This window comes from Ischnura elegans, chromosome 2, assembly GCF_921293095.1.
Source record: "Ischnura elegans chromosome 2, ioIscEleg1.1, whole genome shotgun sequence".
Taxonomy (NCBI): Eukaryota; Metazoa; Arthropoda; class Insecta; order Odonata; family Coenagrionidae; genus Ischnura; species Ischnura elegans.
Genome location: NC_060247.1, coordinates 134,321,262 through 134,340,555, shown reverse-complemented (window position 1 = coordinate 134,340,555; position 19,294 = coordinate 134,321,262). Strand labels below are relative to the sequence as shown.

Sequence of the window (19,294 nt, the reverse complement as noted above, 5' to 3'; positions counted from 1 at the left end):
AAATAAGACGTTCTTAAGAATGGAATACTTCCACATCAAGATAATACTGTTAACGCCACATGTATGTCCTAAGTTTAAGAATATTTTTTTCGTTATGTCACTTCTGCGGAAGTTTCAGTTTTGCTCCAAGGCGGGTAATATTTACCCAGTGGAAAAGGGCGCACACTGAGTAAATGTGATATAATGATATTTTACCTTTTCCGAGAAATTGAGAAAAATGGATTCTCTTGCAACTATAAAAATAAAAATGGAAAATTATGTGATGGAGCGATGTGTCCAACACCGCACTCTCTAGTAGTAGTAATTTGGCATTTTGATTCACACCTCGAGATTTGAATCCGTACCCCAAAGGCATCGATCGGCTTGATTAATAAATGAGTGAGCAAATGCGACCCGCAACCACGATCAACAACAGGTAACCACGGATGCAGAGCAGGTCCTTTGTTTACGATCTGCGACCAGCGAGTGACGGAGGGGGGTGGGGTATGGCCGCGGTCGCTCTTTGCGTCACGATGCACGTCAATGTCGCCCGCCAAGCATGCACGGCGCCACGTGCCGCCACAAACGTCGCGCCCCCTCCTCGCAACCGAGCGCGCCGCCCCAGGCTGGAAGGCGAACTACACGTGACAAGTGCCGGTAACTGGAGCGCACTACTCATTTCGCACCTCAGAGTAAATATGAAGGGAAGTACACACTTGGAGGTAGTCGATCGGAAGGGAAGAATGGACAAGCTCGAAATCTGCCGACCACAACGCCGCATAGTATCAAAAATATGGATTACTAACAGACATGGACAACTTCAAGGGCTACCATGGCTACATTTTCTAGGAAATCTCAACCATGATAGTGTTGAACGCTGCTCAAAATATAAATATAAATCAGCAATAGTAAAAATAATTGAAATGCAGAAAAAATGCACGTCAAAATTCATTAAGCCCGACCACACACAGGCAGTAAAATTATACTACCTTGTCTCGTTCGCTAAAACTTCATAAGTACAACAAATAGTCACGGGATTTTAAGTTATCCTATAACGTGGAAAGAACTTTTACTTCCCAAAGTCAAAACAAAAAAATAGTAAAAGGAGTTCTTTAAGAATGAAATTGAAGTTACGTACAGTAATTATTTGTTTTTTTAGAGCGAAATTTTAACGCATAATTCAGTTCTTATAGCATAAGAACGATAAAAGGTGGCTTTTAGGGTTAACCATTCCTCAAATCTGTGAATTCCACAAGGAGGCGAGAGAGGAATTTTTTTTCGAACTGTAAGAACTGATTACAAACTAATTGGGGAAGAGGTCCAAGACAGATTTTCGGCTTTCACACGTGAGACCGAAACTGGATAGGCAACATCACGTGATCACGTGACAGGTCTGTTGTGGTTGCCAGTGACGTCAGAATTCGTTTTCGTGTTGTTTAATCAGCTGGGGATTATGTTTTACATCCATTACGAAGGAGAAGCAAGGGACACCATGATCAAAGATCATATGACAGTTTTGTTTGGCTGTCACTGACGTCAGCGTTTGCTTTCGTATTGTTTGTTTCAATTGGAGTTTTCTTCAGCAACGTTTCTACGGACGACTCGACCACCGCTATCAGGGTATAGAAACAGTTTCAGTAAAAAAAAACAGTTGAGATGTAACTATAAACAGACACAAAATTTAACTACTGAATACCCAGAAAGATCTTGCGAAATCGGATAAAAAGGAGCTCTTCAAATTTTCATTCTCTTTAAATGGATTCCACGCATAAGTTTAGAACACACGCAGTAAAATAATTTTTATCGAGAGCAGGTTAATATTATTAACAGTGCGTGAAAGCCCATTATAATTGCTAGCACACGCAGGAAAAAACCTCTTATTCACAAGACGCTATAACGCACACTTACGCCAAGTACAAAAAAAGTTGCATCAATATTTAACGCAACCTTGGCAACGCCTTTCCGAACTCCACCCAGGCGCTGCAACCACATTATGCATATAAAAAAAGAACTTATTTTGTTAATAACGCATACTCCAACAATAATGAGAATAAATAAAAATAGAACTCCTATACATCCTAATTCTCAAAAATTTTCCGGAAAATCAAAGAGTAACATGTCCGCCACATGAAGATGTGGGGCCTGGAAGGCGGACATTTTGAGTCGAAATCCTAGATGATCAGGTTGGATTAATTGATTTTGAGAAGCAAAAGATTTAAGGCGAGAAAGAACATTTGGTTTCAAAGATTTCAGATGGCTTTGAAAGAAGAGAAATCGAATGGGAATTGCCAGGAATTTTGGGATCTTTTCCGGGTTTCGGGATTAAAATTACTTTCGCGTATTACCACGAAGTCGAAAAATAAGGAAGATAATAAGCATCATTTAAAATTACAAGAATGGGGGCAAATAATTACATTCAGAGGAGCGGCTGGAAAAATTTCAACTGGAGGTTAGTAATTTTGTCCGGACCGGGAGACTTTTTAGCGGGAAACGCGACAAGAACGGTAAAGAGATAAAAGGAGTTGATAGTTGAATTAATAAAGGTGTTCGATCGAAACGAGCAAACGCTCTCATCGCAATCAGACACATGAGGGATCACTTGAACTGGGATTTTTCCAATTCAATCGGCGCAGAAAAGCGCGTCAGTAAAAACTGTACCGGTGAGCCAACCTCACCACAACCAGTCAGACAGATAAAAATGGTGTCGTGCGCATATGTACTGTTGTTGTATGAAGTGTTGTTTGTGAGAAGAGGAAACTTAAAAACTAATTGGAACGTCGACAACAGATGTAATACTATACAGTTGAAATTATTTTTATTATTTTTTATTTGATTATATTATTATTTTATATATATATTTTTTTAATTGTAGGTACCTTATTATTTTTTTAAGAATAATTTTTGGACAATTGTATTGGAGACAATTGATAATCCTTTTTGATATTTTTTTAAATTTATATTTTTCAATGAATTATAATATGTATTTTTTAATCACCAAAATCGCTCGTATTTTATAAGGTACGCTAGAGGAATCCTCACGAACGAGCGCGCCGCCCCAGTCGTCGGCGGGAAGTCGAACTATGTCAGACAAGTGGCGGCACAGAGAGCGCCCTTCGCATAAATCAGGGAGATGGAGTGCTCCCAATCTCCATGATATAGAGGGAGCGATTGGGGGTCAGAAGAGCATGCGATGCAGTAGGTACTCACCTCACAGCTTTCTATTTTGGCTACAGTCGATATCGAGCTACAAGCGAGCACACTTTTGACTCGGAATGAGACTTTGGGCCTGCTGACCATGCATACTGGTTAAAGTAAAAATTTGTGTATGTTTTAATCGACCATGCTCTCTTTTTAGGAATTTCATCTAAATCTACATACTACCCCGTAAGTCACATCAATAGGCGAGTGGCTGGTGATATTAGGACAACAGCTGTTCACAAATAAAAGGAAATGCCCAAACTAAATTCCACCAAGCATTCATTTAAGTGTTTATTGTTCGGCGGGAAAACGAATTCACGCACATATCCGTTCGGCAAAATATCTCTCGTAATTTATCCATTGGACCCTGCTGCTTGTGTTTGAGTGACTGTTTTGATTGTTTGCGAGTATGATTGTGGTGCCTATTAGCCCGGTATCCTTAGTCGTGTCGCATCAGCTCGGCAAAGGATCCGAGGTGTCTTCGGAGAGGTCCAATTAGCCAAGCAAAACGCTCTATTCAGGGTGTGTGAATGTGTCTGTAGTGTGATTCTGGGCTGGGAAGCAAATTTCCGGCGAACCAGGACAGGAGGGTACTCCGGTGGAGAGGCTGGGATTTGGTCCCTGTCGTGGAATCCCCATTCCTGCAAACCAACTGTGTTGTTGTCCCTTGTACCCACGAGTAGTGCCAAATTTGTACGCCCATAGCAAACACTTTTAACTGTCCAGGGTTCCCACTGCAACTAAATTATTAAATTCACGGTTTTTCCAGGTTTTCACGGTCTAAATTTCGTCAAATTCACGGTCTGTTGATAAACCATTTTAGGAAGAAATATTGATCACAAAACAATTACTGGCCGCACTTGAATAAAAAATATAGCAAACGCGATAAACGCCGGGAATGCAAACGCAGCAATGAGAGTGCTCTTGTGACGTCGCCTATCGTTAGCAAAATTCAGGTCCGGCTAAAGGTTGTGAGTGGGAAAATGGATGCTGACGGGGAAGTGAAGAGGTGTCTGATTTCTCGCCAGGGTTAATGATCACTTTGGCTAACGGTCTTCCAATCACAGCCTTAAGGTCTGTGTGTCGTCATGACACACGGACCAATATTTGCGCTTCGAATATACGTGTGCAGATGAATGCGTGAACAGTGTTTACGAGTGACTGACCTTGAAATATGATCGATAAATCGATTTTTCTTTTGATCCGTCAATCGTAGATCTATAATCAAGTTTGAGAGATTTTTTTAGGTTTTACGACAGAATTCACGACTTTTTCCAGGTTTTTTCACGGTAGACGGAATTCACGGCTTATTCACGGTTTTCACGGTTGAGTGGGAACCCTGCTGTCGATCTATCAGAGGCCCTGGATCTCAATTACCTTTGATTAATGAAACATAAATATAGCATAGAAAAACCCAGCTAACAAGAAATGAAGTCTTTCACACAAGATTTCTTGAGGTACGGTATTTGGAGGAGGCGACCGACAGCTGAGGTTATTTGCGCCATGAGGGAAGGGTATGGAAGGAAGGGTGGAGAGAAACCCGGCGTCTGCATTTGCCTGCTCTTATCGAAAGGCGCCAAGGGAACCACGGCTTAACGTCCCATCCGACGGACGGAGTGTTGCGCTCTAAATGTCCTCCACACAACACTCAAGAAGGGATCGGGCAGTCTCTGAAAATTCTCTGCCGCCGCCGGGATTTGAACCTCAACCCAAGACGTGGGAAGCCAACATTCTATCCACAATACCAACGCGATCCCCATGAGATCTTTAGAAAAGGTATCATGCCATGTGTGTCCCAACGCCATTCTGACGTTTCTGTTAGCATGTTAAATATCATACACTGAAAATTCATCTGAAGCTTTAGTGCCAATGTTTAAGTCGTCCACACATTCACATACATTTTTATTTGTTCACATTGTTGTATACATTGTCAATGAATTGCACTACGGTGACGTCATGTGCAGATATGGCATCGTTTTGGTCACGGGAACGACCTATTAGTAATACAATGGTATCCACAGTTGACCTTTTGTCGAGATTTACCTATTTTGTAAGCGTTAGAAAATTGAATGCAAGAAAAAATTGAGGGAAAATTTTAAAATTTGATTCACAGGCAAATGTTGACCAGGTCCATATTGTACAACTCAAAAATTTCAAGACAATAGTGTTAGTATTAAGAGAGTAATCGGTGATCAATAAAGATCAGCCTACCGAGAAGCACGCTTCCTTTTAATGACAATCACAAACAGAGCCAGCGAGTTGGTTGCGCAGGAGTCGGAATCCGAGGTTTGCTATGCAATTACGTGATTCGATGTTATCACGCAAAACTGAAGAAGTGAGAGAATTAAAGGACCTAAAATACATTCTACGGCACTCTTAATAGGTACTACATTAATTCTTCTTTGGTGAGTGCTATTTTAAATGGAAAAAAAGTACGTTCGAAATAATTTCTAGGAGAACAAATGTAAAGAAACTCATCGCCACAAGTCAAAAACGTCTGATGCAGTACCAATGGTGGTGGAAAGGCGAAACAGTTCCCCAATCACGAGACTAAGTTCTTCCTCCGGACTTCGGAAACTGGTGAAAAACTTACATTCCATTTTAATTTTCGAAGATGTTGAGAAAAATCTCATGAGTCAAACACCATCACTGCTAGAGTTCATCAGCAATAAAAATAAACTGGACTGGGATTCGAACATCGGACCTTTGGGTTTCCACAAGGGAGTGTATTATCCTCTCATCCAACGCAAAAATAAACAATGAAAACGTCAACAGTGTGAGGTATTGTCACATATAAAGCCTGTCTTATTTACGTCCCGTGTATTACGGGCGTATTTGTGCTTGTTACGGTGTTTCAACACACACAATAATTTAATAAACAGAGCTATTAAGAGACCCCATGGCATTATTGCGTTGCCTCTGAGCTTTTTATAACCGCCGTTAGAGCGCACTTTTCTGGGAAACGCGTGAGAATAGAAACCCTTCATGATGTGCAATCCAATGATAATATGAAATGAAAAGATTTTGAAAAACCGTGGGATCAGCGCGGCATGAACAGATAAAGAGCATGTTGTGCAACGGGCACAGGAACAGGAAGTCAACACTAAAACCTAGGATTGACCTTAAAATTTCTCCACACGAATGCGCACAATTTCTGGTATTACTTGGTGGAACTCTATATTTAAATATAAATACATCAATCTCTTAATTAATCAGAAACTTGATCCGAAAGTGATACTGCTATCCTTCCAAATGAATATATTTTTTACCCCCCCAACTCTCCCTTTCTGTCCCTACCGTCTTCTTCAAGATGACTCACACAATAGGGTGGTTTCCTATTATTTTTTTATTGCCCAAATCGAAAGATTATTGCTCCTGCACCTCAATTATGTAAATGTGACAGCGACGACGGCGATAGATCACCATCACGTTCTCCTATCACGTTCCGCTGTATCGCGCGATCATGTAAGCCACCGTCATCGCGCGTATCATATAGGTACGAGCGCGTGAGGTTGGTATCATTGAGAAATCTGAAGAGCCAATGAAATCCTTCGACACATCTTTGTCCGAGAATGCGTCGTCTGCTGAGTCTTTGAAATAACAATAACAAACAACGAAAACATAAAATGGATGCAATTCAAAGCTAAGTACTTCGCTTCGCCAAAAGATAATAGTATGATAAAGTACTCGTATAATGGTAAAGTTATTGGAAAAGTGTAGTATTACTTTTCGATGTGTGATAACGTAATCCATTATGCTAATGCTCGCCGGGAGATGCTGCAGTCATTATATTTACTATATCGTAGAGAATGGCCGAAAATGACCTTGGATTGAAACTAATTAATGTTGAAATGATAATGGAAGTGTAATCGCGCTAGCGATTTGAATGTAAGTAGTTAATAGTTGATTTATGATGATTAAAAAATCGAAAAGGAGTTGAACGATGTTCATGGTGAAACAAAACTCAGTACTATTCCACAAACTTTTATTTTAACAGTCTACTACTTTCGACGTTTATACCGTCATTATCAAGACTAACCTGACTGTTAAAATAAAAGTTTGTGGAATAGTTCTGAGTTTTGTTTCACCATGAACATTTCAACGTTCCAAGAAGTAACGCCCAAATCAGTTGAGTTTAACGATGTTGACATGTTGGAGAACGTACTTGGCAAATGTTGATAATTAAACTTCGATATAAAGTAATTGACGTTTGAATCACGGATGTACTTCAATTAGCAGTACTTTCCAAGTTGTTGTGTGGAAATAAAGCAGCTCAATAGAATTCACTACCGTGCGCATATAACAATTGAACAACGTGGACAACTAATAATGTCAAGAGAGCACTCCAGTAGAAATAATTAAGGATTTCATTGGTTTTTAATCGATTATGGGGCATTTTTAAATTAAATAAACAATAATTTTTTCCTCATATATGCATTTAGTGCTCGTTTTTATGTCAGCATATGCTTATCACCATCGGTTTCGAACGTGATAGGCCGATGACGCTGGCAGCGTGATAAAGAGAGCGATCACGGTTTCATAATCGCTGCTATCACCTTTCGTCGTGGGAATAGCGTTGCCCCTGGCAACGACATCGCTCTCACCCTTCTCACAGTTACATAATTAGGGTGCTGGAGTACGTATTTCACGCTTTTAGATTTTTTAATGACGATATCTATTTTTCGCGATTAAATGAAAAGTGAAAATTTTCAAGCGCGCGAAAGCGCGACGGCTAAGTATGAATGGTGGGAAAACCCCGTGTGACGTCATTCTGGTTCCCGCTGTCGCCGTGAAAGGTGACCTTGGGGCGAGAATATGTGCGCCACTCACTGCGATGCAGTCCGCTAGCAGGTAGCAGATTACCCTGCTAGCAGGTAGCGCTTGGCTTAAACAAGGATTATTTATACCTTACTTTGAGAAGTAATAAAAATTTATTATAAAAGTTATGGGCCTGAGTTGGCGATCCAAGTGCAGCTCACGACGTCCTTCTGGCTTACTTTACAAGGTTAAAGTTTCCTCCCGAAATGGCGAGACAAAATCAGAATGCTCCCGTTCGCGTCCATAATTACGTCACCAACTCCTGAAACGAGGTTGGCAATTTGCGCGTTTACGTTAGACTGTGAAATAATGGATGAATGGGGAGTATTTTTTTCGATGTCCTTCATTTGCTTTTAACCCACGCACGGTATTATCATTTTGATGAATTGATATTTAGGATCCAACCGATACCACGAAGTTCCCTGAGTCTCCAGGTTTTCCGGAATATTAGTCATCCTGAAGTTATTCAGTCGATCTTCCAGGAGCGTAAGAGAACAATCCACGTAATAGCGCTTTTCCGAACATCCACATACCTTGTCAAATCATGAAATAGCACCATGCACTCATCGGGAACGTGGGGCCCTTTGCTCACCTGTAAGAAAGAGGGTTGTGATTACTCAATATCCTCACGACTGTATTCATATACACATGTAATCATTCATCTATTAAAAAAATTTCATTATGCGAGTATTGCACCGACTAAGGTAGGTTTACGAGGAGTATCTGTGAATTATTCTGGCCGTCCCCTCACTCATTATGTACTTCCACCTTCAATTCACTGAAAGTCAGTCCTAGAAATTCCATCTATAAAACTTATTTCTTACATCTCCCTGCTCGGCCTTCCTAGCATTATTCCCTCTGGCATGATTCTTATAAACATCCCCTCCCCGCTCAGTACTCCAAACCTTCTGTCTCCTCCGCATCTCATCTAGAATCTTCCTTTCCTCACCCACCATGTCCTCCTCACCGAACTGTCATTTACAACAAATCATTACCGTTACTGCATGTAGGGAATGGAATAATCTTAGCCATTCAACTAGGAACTCATCATCATTGGCATCTTTTAAGAGGAGGCTACACAAAACACTTTTCACTTCACAACTAGCTGGTAAATATAGATAACACTGAGCAGCGCCAACGATAAAGTGATATGTATCACTGAATGCTTGTATATATATGTTATATTTTATATCTTAATTGCATGTGTAATATTTGTGTATACTTTGTACCTCATTGACTATGCTGTATTTTACAAATAACACGACTTTATCTTTCACTCAGAGGGTTTTCGCAGGTTTTTCACGCCCCCCTTCTTGAGTGGGCGTTTTCCTGCAGTGGGTTTTTTTCGCTGAAGTTTACTACACCCTTATCCTCATGTTTTTTCCCACAAAATGAAATATTTTTTTAAACAAAATTTTCACGAATACTTGTTTATATTTTTGACATTTCACAAAGTGTATTTTGTATATATTTTGTATTGTAAACGTTTATCTACCATTTTTAATATGTTTGCATTGACGCTATGGAGGGGTTAGGTGGAAGAGGGGACTTCTTAGTCTCAACCTCCCCCGAATAAAGGCATTATTATTATTATGTCCAGCTCTTGGCCGTTCCTCCTCTCCGTCCACTTCACCTTCTACCATTCTTCTCCACACCCACATCTCAAACCAGTGGCGTGGCTATGGGGGGATAAAGGGATATAACCCATCCCCCAAAGTCTCAGAGAAATAAAAAAAATATTTAAAGACATTGTTTAGTTTTGACGGGTAATAACTGCTCTGCCTAAAGTTAACCCTTAGTACCAAAATGATGTAAAATGCACTTCCAGGCATGTCATTTTTCAAAAATTTACCTCTGACCCCCACTCCTATCGCCACCCCAGGCCATCCCGTCCCCCCCCCCCCCACACCCCCCCCACCCCAAAGCACATTCCTAGTTACGTCACTGTCTCAAAAGCCTTCAGTTTCTCTCGTCCTCCTTCCTAAGTCTCCACGTTTCCACACCGTCAAGCGCTACACTCCAGATCAGACTCTTCGCTAATCTTTTCTTAAAAATTCTAACTTAGCTCATCAGTTATTTCCTGTTCATGAATGCCTCAACTGTCAAAGAAATCACATTAGGTAATTATGAGTACAAAATACGTAATTTAACACTAGCATCCCCGTCCAATGTTTACACCCTATTATGCCCGAGTGGGTCAATTTGACCCAATATGACCATGCTTGCGTATTTTCCTCAAAATACTTAATTCCTTCCCAGTTTATTTATTAATACCGTTTATAAAGCATTTGGGAGAGTAGTAGAAAATTTAATTAGACAAAAAATATGAAAATTGTGGTTGTTCAACAATTTCTATGGTGCTATGGGAAACGAGCTTCCACAAATTTGTGAATACGTATCACTTTCCCTCTGATGGGTTTTGGGAGGTACAATGAATTTCAATGGTATCGGGTTAAATAAAAAGTTACACTAACATTTTGACAAAAAAATCAGTATAAAACACACCGTTATATCGAATACAAAGGAAAAGTAGGACGGCTCCAAATGGATTTGATAGTCAATAGTCATCGGGGCATGGCAGGTGTAAGCGATGAGAAAAAATAATAATATCAGGACTAACTTTTGCACTGTGGTAAACCAAACTAAATAATTGAAAGTCATGAAATATGAGTCTAAAAATGTTTCTTCCTTTCCAAAGTAATCAACATAAATATTCTCTTTTGGGTCAAATTGACCCAGCCGGGAATTCTAATAGGGTGGTTTCCTACTGTTCTTTTATTGCCTAAATCGAAAGATTATTACTCCTGGAGTACATATTTCACGCTTTTAGATTTTTAAATGACGATACCTATTTTTCGCGATTAAATGAAAAGTGAATATTTTCAAGCGCGCGAAAACGAGACGCGTAAGTATGAATGCCGGGAAATCGCTCCGTGTGGCGTATTTCTGGTTCCCGCTGCCGCCCTGTGAGGTGACCTTGAGGCGAGTTGAGCGCTGACACGACGCAGGCTGCTAGCGGGTAGCTGAGTACCCTGCTGGCTGGTAGCGCTTGGCTTAAATAAGGATTATTAATACCTTATCAAACGAAGAAAACTTTCCGACCTTAGCCAGTTTTAATAAGTGATTATTAAGATATGTTTCCCTGAGCTCTGCGCCTCATGCATGCATTGGTAACCTCAGACGATGTATAACTCCTATCTTCTCGTATAGAAACTAAGGTCCCTGTGACGTCACGTGGAGTGGCATCGCATGGGCGCCAATCTGGCCCTTTTCAAATGAGGATAAAAATGGACCATTGCCATTCGTCTAAACCGGTACTTCTAAAACGAAAAAAATTGTATATTATGAATACAGTAATGGTGGGTAACGAATCGCAATCGATGCCTTTCGTTTTATTTGACGAAGGAAACTACCCTATTGTTAATCATTGTCTCACGAAATACAACCATTTCGCGATGAATTTTGTTATGGCCTTTTTTGGTTCCCGGGAAACGATCAAAATGTTTTTACTTCAGGATTCACCAATGCCGATGATCAATTGAGGCCTATTTGAGTTCTCACGAAAAACTCGTTTCCAGACACAATGCCCGCAAGGGGGTGCACAGCGCTGGCGTAGGAATGCGAAGAATATAGAGAGGAATGGGGACAGCATAGGGTCGAGGACAACTTGGACGCGGCAAGATCGCCAATTACTCATCCGTCACGAGTAGGCTCACTTCAACACCTCAAGCATTCATTTATTTAACACAATTTCAAGGCGTTGTTTCAGACTTAAATTTTGCGACGTAAAAAAAGAGACATTAAAATCGGCACTTTATACATACCTGGGCCATTCCACCGTTACGTTCGGGACATTTGCACTAATTTTTACAACTTTAAAACATTATTTCTGCCCCTATTATTTTTTGTATTTCATTGAAACAGCTATAAATTGTTAGGTGTAGACCTAAACTATTTTTCAAGCTATTGTTTTGGCTTTAGCACTTTGTTATAACTGTCGCAAGAAAAAATAAGTGCCTGTTGCGTACGGGACAAGCTGGGCCAACCACTTTTTTGGCTCATGTTATGAAAAATGATAATTTAGAATAATAATGCTCAATTAGAATTTTCATAATGCTGTGCTATTTTTTTAATATACATTAAAAAAGATGCTTCAAGTACACATGATTTACATTATCAACAAAATTTTTTAAACTAAGTTACATTTTTTTTACCTTTTGTTACGTACGGGACAAGGGTGTTACGTGCGGGACATCGTACACTTCAGGTTAAAAGTTATTGAAAACAGGCAGAGTTAACATGGTCAAAAACACATTTATCAGAAAAGGTTGTTAGGCCAAGTACAATAGAAGAATATAATATATTTATTAGCATTATTTTCTTGATCAATTAACTTGTCTTTGCTTAGCTTAATTCCCGTAGGTAAAGTTACGTACGGGACAAAAAGAAATTGAACATTAGGGTATGTTAAAACGTAATTATTTTTTACAACATTATAATCATTTAGTTTGACACAAAACCTGTTTAGAAAATTGTACTTTGAGTAGCTGCCTGTCAAGAAACTTGGTGAAAAAAGAAATTTATCTATTTTATGTTACGTACGGGACAAAGAAACAATGTATTTTTAAACACTGTATTTTACAATTATATTATTGCAAAATTAATATAATTTTGTGAAAGAAACTCTTACATTGTACTATATTTTGATATTATAATTACCAAGACAAATAAAAGTAGCATTTACTCAAGCATTGATGTGGCAACACAACCTATGAAAATGGTAATTTATGAACAGCTGATGAAGAGACGACTTTGAAACTAGGTTACCTACATATTTAAACATATTTGACTAAAATGTTTAGTAAATACTCTTAATATAGCCTTATAAGAAGATAATCATGACATAAAAAGTTAAATATAAAAACAATATTTTCATTTCTAAAAGTTACCTATCTTCATGGAACCTGCTCCATAAAATTTTTTAAATGTAGTTCTAAAATTATTGATGCTGATGATGATGTTTCAGCCAATTATCTTGTCTTTGTACTCATACGAGTTTTGCCCCTTAGGATCATAATCGCTTTGATTTTGTTATCCAGTTGCTATTTTTATTTTTGCACTAACATCAAGATATTCAATATTTTCGTTTATATTTTTCTGATAGTTGTATTTGTGGTAGTTAAAATGATTTGTAGATTATTTTGATCATAGGGGTTTTACCCAGAGAAAATAAATATCATATAACATTACATGGATGTAAATCTTACATATTAATAAATAAAATTTTCCACAAAACCAGTATTTGAGGAAAATTCCCAGTAGCTTTTAATTTATTAAATATTTACACGACTTATTCCAGGTATCTCATGATATTGAATGGTCATTTAAGAAATTTCATTTGCGGTTTCCCAAGAATCATGAACCCTAAGCCTACGCGCTAATTAATAGTTTATTATTAAGCATTAAAGACCGGTAGCAAGGAGGATACTAGGATTGTAGCAATGATGGGGACAAGCATACCAGTTAGGAGGCTAGCGATTAAGCAGGATTTCCGACCCCACAAGTAACTCGACGTTCCGTTATACGACCCAAAAAATCGTTATCCAGTACTTGATACTGAAAATATACCACGATCAGTTGTATTAAAAAACGGAAAGTAATCGCCTCTCATAAACGGAATCACATCAAATATCGCGCACAAGGCGCGTAAACGCCGTACCCATAAACCATGTTTACCACAACCAGCCAATTTTCATTACAATTTATTTTGCGCAGTTGTTTGTGTTGTTTGGGGTAGAGTGGTGTTTGTGTTACCAGAAACTTACACACTAAAACAGTTGTTGATTAACAAAATGTCCACAGAATGTAAAATATTTTTTTCCAATGCATATCATTTCTTTTTACTTGTACATTTTTTATTTTGTTATTATTTATTATTATATTTTTTTGTTATAATTTTTTTGTTTCATTATTTTTTTCCATTGATTTATTTTCTTTTTTTTATTATTCTTACGATATCTTTCTCCTTGTAAACAATATTGGTGGACACAATTATATTTGTATAAAAATTACAAAGTCTAGAAGAACGAAATATCTTATTCCACCTTTATAACCCTTGGGGAAGCTTAGGCTTTCGTGAAGCCTACTCTTTGGCGCGGATGCGTTGCCCCACCGCGAGATGGCGCCAAGGGCGAGTGAGGCGACGATCGTGGCGGCGATAACAAGAGCTGACCTTCCGACGGCGACCGAAATGTTGACGCAACATCACGCGGTCGAAAAGGACGGCGACACGCGTGAATCAGGGTGAAATTAGCACGCGCCGAGGGAAAAATACATCGGTCCGCACCGCCGGAAAAACGACCCATAGCTCAATGATTCGATTCGATTTAACACGGTAGCTCTAAAAGGCTACACTAAATGCAAGGCAGCATCTCGGGCGACAACTGCAGCGTCCAAATATAACACGTCGCAAAGACGATGATGCGCTTCAGACGACACTTCACTGCCGCTTGACCGACCGTGAGCTACGATGACATTTCCAACATTTAAGAGTAATACTGCCACTGCACAAAGGTGGTATGTATGTAGTATGCTATTTGACGGTCAATAAAAATTCAGTGACAAGCAGGACCAGAGGAGGTTACGGAAGCTGCGTTGTAACACGCCCAACAACAATTCTCAGCAGGTGGACCAAACTGGACGTGCTACTAAAATAACGGTGGTAGAGAATAAGATGTTTAAGGTTAAGGGACTTCCATCACTTACGTGAGGCGTGTAGGGGGGGTGGGGGGGAGAGAAGGGGGTCAAGCCAATTCTCGCCGACCCGGGGGAAGGGGATGAGTCCTGGCAAGTACTACGTAATTTTATTTGCAGTAAGAAACACAGTTATGTTGCAAGAAAACTGGTTTGGATTGAGCGAAGCGTGTTTCTCTGCTAAAAAATAATTGAACGAATGAATTTTTTTAATAAATCCAACGCAATGAAGCGTAGATTACCGTATTTAAACTGAGAATTCCTCCTCCTTTTTGAAAATTCACTCCTCCATTTCGAATAATCCCACGTGAGATTTGAGGATGGGCGGGGTGGGGGGGGGGGGGGGGGGTCGAGCCAAATCTCACGATATCTCACTGAGGGGTGAAGAGGGGGTCCATAAAATGCGAAAATCACATCACGTGATTAAAGGGCGCCCCTAAGAGGTGATCCTACCTCAAACTTTGGAACACTAAAAACAAATTTGTGCTTTTGATGTCAAGGCTATACCACAAACTATGCGAAGGGAAACAGATAGAAATTTTGGAGGAGTGAGAAATTTCTATGGCATGTCAAAACAAAATCGTTTGAGCGGTAAATGACCTTTTGTATCCTTCATCTACATCTACATAATACCCTGCAAGCTTCATAAAAGGCGTGTGGCAGGGGGTGTTAGGACACCAGCCGTTTACAGCTAAAAAAAATGAAGTGCTCCAACGAAGTCGGGACTAGCGTTTATTGAAGTCCTTTATGGTTCAGGGGAAAAACGAATTCCCACATCTATCCGTTCGGCAAAACATCTCTCTTAATTTATCGCTTCTATCGGACCTGGAAATATAGTGTGGCTCTAATATTATGTTCCCTGCGTCGCTCTTAAAGATATCCATTCTCAATTGTTCAAACAATCTAAGCCTAGCGCGCAGCCTCCGAGTCTCCAATGGCTCCCAGCCTAATTCGCTTAACATCTGGGTAACGTTGTCTGTACGCCCGTAGCAGTTTTTGACGGAACGCGCAGCCTTCCTTTGTATTTTATTCAGTTCGCGGATTAAGTCTTTCTGCACCGTATCCATACTCACGCTGCATATTCAAGGGGCGGTCGGACGAGTGCGAAATAGCTCCTTTCTTTTACTTTCTCATCCGAAAATCTTCCCACAATACGATTGACGAATCCTAATTTCTTCTGGGCTATGCCGCAAATATTCTTTATTTGTGTTCTCCACGTGAGGTTCGAGGTTATCGTATCTCCCAGGTACTTCACTTTGTCTGTTGCCTTTATGTTAATACCATCTACTGCATAGACATGGTTAGAGTTGGACGAATTCCGCAAGAAATGTACCGCCATGCATTTGCTCAGATTAAGTTCGAGTCCCCACTCTTGGCTCCACAAATAAACGTTGTTTATATCCGATAATAGAATTTCATTGTCAGAGTGATAACTAATTTTGCGAGATATGACGCCGTCGTCAGCAAATAAACGTATTTTACTGTTAATGCGGGAGCAGAGATCATTAATGTATATAATGAACAACAGGGGGCAGGGACCCTTACCACCCTTCACCTCGACTCTCGTGGTGACTCCTCAGCTTCAAGCCGAACACGTCAGCTCATCGTTCCAGAGAAAGTTGTCCAACATCCCTGTCACCCTCTTCTACCCTAATTTCAAACCACTTCCTTCCACATCCAAACAATGGGCTCGTCCAATAGTTCATTTATTTGTAGACTGCTATACATTTTGAAAAATAAAGAGACCCGTGTTTTTTACGGTTTTCAATCCGTCGCCTACTTTTCTTAGCGTCGAAATATCAACGGTATTACTCCTTCCCCTTAAAAGGAGATGACGTCACTGACTCTTACCAAACAGCTCCCCGCTTCTCCTCAACTTATCGGCTCCGCGCAGGCGTCGTACGTGGTTTGTTGTCATATATACACTAACTTTCCTTTAAATATTGAGACTCTTTGAACGACTAAATGAACTGGAGCTTTAGTGATGTCACAAACTCATGGAATGGGGACGGCAAATTTTGCATTTTCACGTTATGAGAAAAGGGCTGAACTGGGAAGACTTTTTTTTCGCCGTAACTTACCTTTCCGATTCGTATGCCGAATTATCTTATTGGATTGCGTTTATTCTAGCGTTGAGTGAACGACCGAATTGGCTATGGAATCATGGAGTCACGCCGAGTAAGATATCACTCTGACATAGTAAGATAAACACGTCTTAAAAATGGAAAGCAAGTCGTTCCCCGAAACGTCGGAGAAAATGAAGCCAATATCATTCAAAAGAAAAAAACTTGAATCGCAAACAATCATTCCTCGATTGTTTCGGACCCTCAAACTTGGAAGGTTCATTCATTCGGCTTGCACACCTTGCGAAGCACATCTAACAATGAAAGGATGACCTTCCATGGTTCCCACTCAAGCTAAAGCAGAAAATTCACGGTTATTTCCAGGTTTTCAAGGTCTAGATGTCGTCAATACACGGTTTTTAGATAAACCATTTTAGGCAGAAATATTGATCGCATAACGACCATCGTCCACAGGTCAATTAAAAATTTAACAAACGCGACAGACGCCGTGAACGCAAAAGCAGCAATGAACGTGCTATAATCTCTCCTGACGTCACATATCGTTTGCAAAATTCAGCTTCCGCTAAAGGTTGTGAGCGGGAAAATGGAGGGACCAGGGTGCCAGGAAAATTAAGAAGTGTCTGAATTTTCGCCAGGGTTAATGGATACTTTGGTTACCAGTCTTCCGGCTTTGGTACAGGCTAAAGGCCAATGTGTCATCATGGCACACGAACCAATAAATGCGCTTCGAACATGCCTGTGCAGATAAATTCGTGGACAGTGTCTGCGCCTGACTGACGTTCAAATATGATGGACATTTTCTTTTGGTCTGTCGATCGTAGTTCTAAAACCAAGTCTGAGAGATTTTTTAAAGGTTTAATGACGAAATTCACGGCTTTTTCCAGTTTTTCCACGGTACACGAAATTCACGGCTCATTCACGGTTTTAAGGTTTTCGAAGGTTGAGTGGGAGCCGTGTCTTCTCTCGGCGAATGAGAGAGTCTGACCCACACCATACCTCCTGCTGCATCTCTGCGGTCACGATAAAGAAGTGCCTTTGAACTTTCGGCCCTCGACCTCCTCGCCTTGTTTGTCTCCGCGAGGAAGGACAAAGTCCAGTGCAAGGGACGAGGAATCTTGATATAGTATATGCATATCGAATGGCAAAGGGCGGCGAGACGCTAAAACGACGGGACGCGGTAAAGAATATATATTCAGAAGGAGAGACTGCCTCTTCAATAAAATCTTCTACGAGTCTTTCCTACGTCTTTCCTTCTTCCTAGTTTTGACGTTTTCAAGAGTTATATGGCTTAAAAGTTTGTTGCAAAAAGTCACACAGAAAATATACATGTATATAAATTAGAAAAAGAATCAAAAGAAAAGTATTTTTTTAATGATAAAAATTGATACTTGCGATTAAACAAGTAATAATTTTTTTAGAAAATAAAAAAGAACAAAAGGAAAATTTTATAAAATATGCAAAAAAATTAATGTTTCTATTAACAAAGTGAAATCACTAATGTTCTCAATTTGATACATAGGTTTCTGCTATCGCAAACAATGCACTACACACAGAACATAAACAGATGTGCACAAAAATTATTTCAATGCAAACTGGCTGGTTATGTGGAACTTGGGTTCACCGGTACGGTTGAAACGCGACTGCGGCGCGCTAGAGCGCTTTTTCAAACAACGAATACCAAAAGACCATCCTCTTGTAAAGTTATCGGCGTCTGTTTATACAGAGAGTAGACATGGCACAATCGTTTGTAACAGCGATGGGTCGTTCGGAGTGATTGAACCACCGAGTAAATCAACTGACTCATGAGTCATTGAGCGGAACTACCGGTTAAACTCTGATAGTAAACTCCTGGGTCAGCTGGTTAATTAAATTTTACCCGCAAAGATAAAGTTCAATTTTTTTATAAAAAGAAATAAGAGTGATTTGCCATAATGAAACATAAAAGTTGCTAAATTATGCATTTGTTTATGATTCTTTAACCAATTCAATTTGTTTCCGAATTGGTTCCGTTCTTACAAGGTACACGGAAAAATGTTTAGTTAGAACTATCGAATTCTGATGAAATTTATCAAACTTTTCGGTTCATATGGAACATTGAAAAATTCAGTAACCAAACCAGTCTGATAAATTCTATCAAACTGGTTTGGTAAATGTTACCGAACTGGTCACAGCAGTTCGATAAAAACTACCAAAATCAAAAGGATAATAAAAACCGACGTAGCGTGCACATATGAAAGATTTTTCACCCAGAAAAACATCGTTCTGATTAAAAATCATAAAATTAAGAGTATGACGCAAGTTTCTGCAAAAGAAATACAAAAAAGTGGATAAAAAATACGCCCGCACGAAGCAATGAACGAGGGCCCTCCGCGTTGTAGACACGGACTCATAACTAGGCTAAATCAGTTGACATAAAAAAAGCTTACACAAATGTCGTAATATACTATTATTGTAAATAATCA

The 19,294-nt window shown here is 39.7% G+C and overlaps 1 protein-coding gene across 7 annotated transcripts in view; it reads right to left on the bottom strand.

The window, feature by feature from the left end:
* LOC124154662 (RAC serine/threonine-protein kinase) overlaps nt 1-19,294 on the bottom strand; it is a 150,034-nt gene that overhangs the window by 97,840 nt on the left and 32,900 nt on the right. For 5 of the 7 annotated variants that reach the window (XM_046528517.1, XM_046528519.1, XM_046528518.1 and 2 more), the window contains exon 2: nt 8,529-8,587. The exons of the other annotated variants lie outside the window; for them this stretch is intronic. The gene's annotated coding sequence lies outside the window, so the exon portion shown is untranslated. The remainder of the gene's footprint in view (nt 1-8,528; nt 8,588-19,294) is intronic. 7 annotated transcript variants of the gene reach the window in all.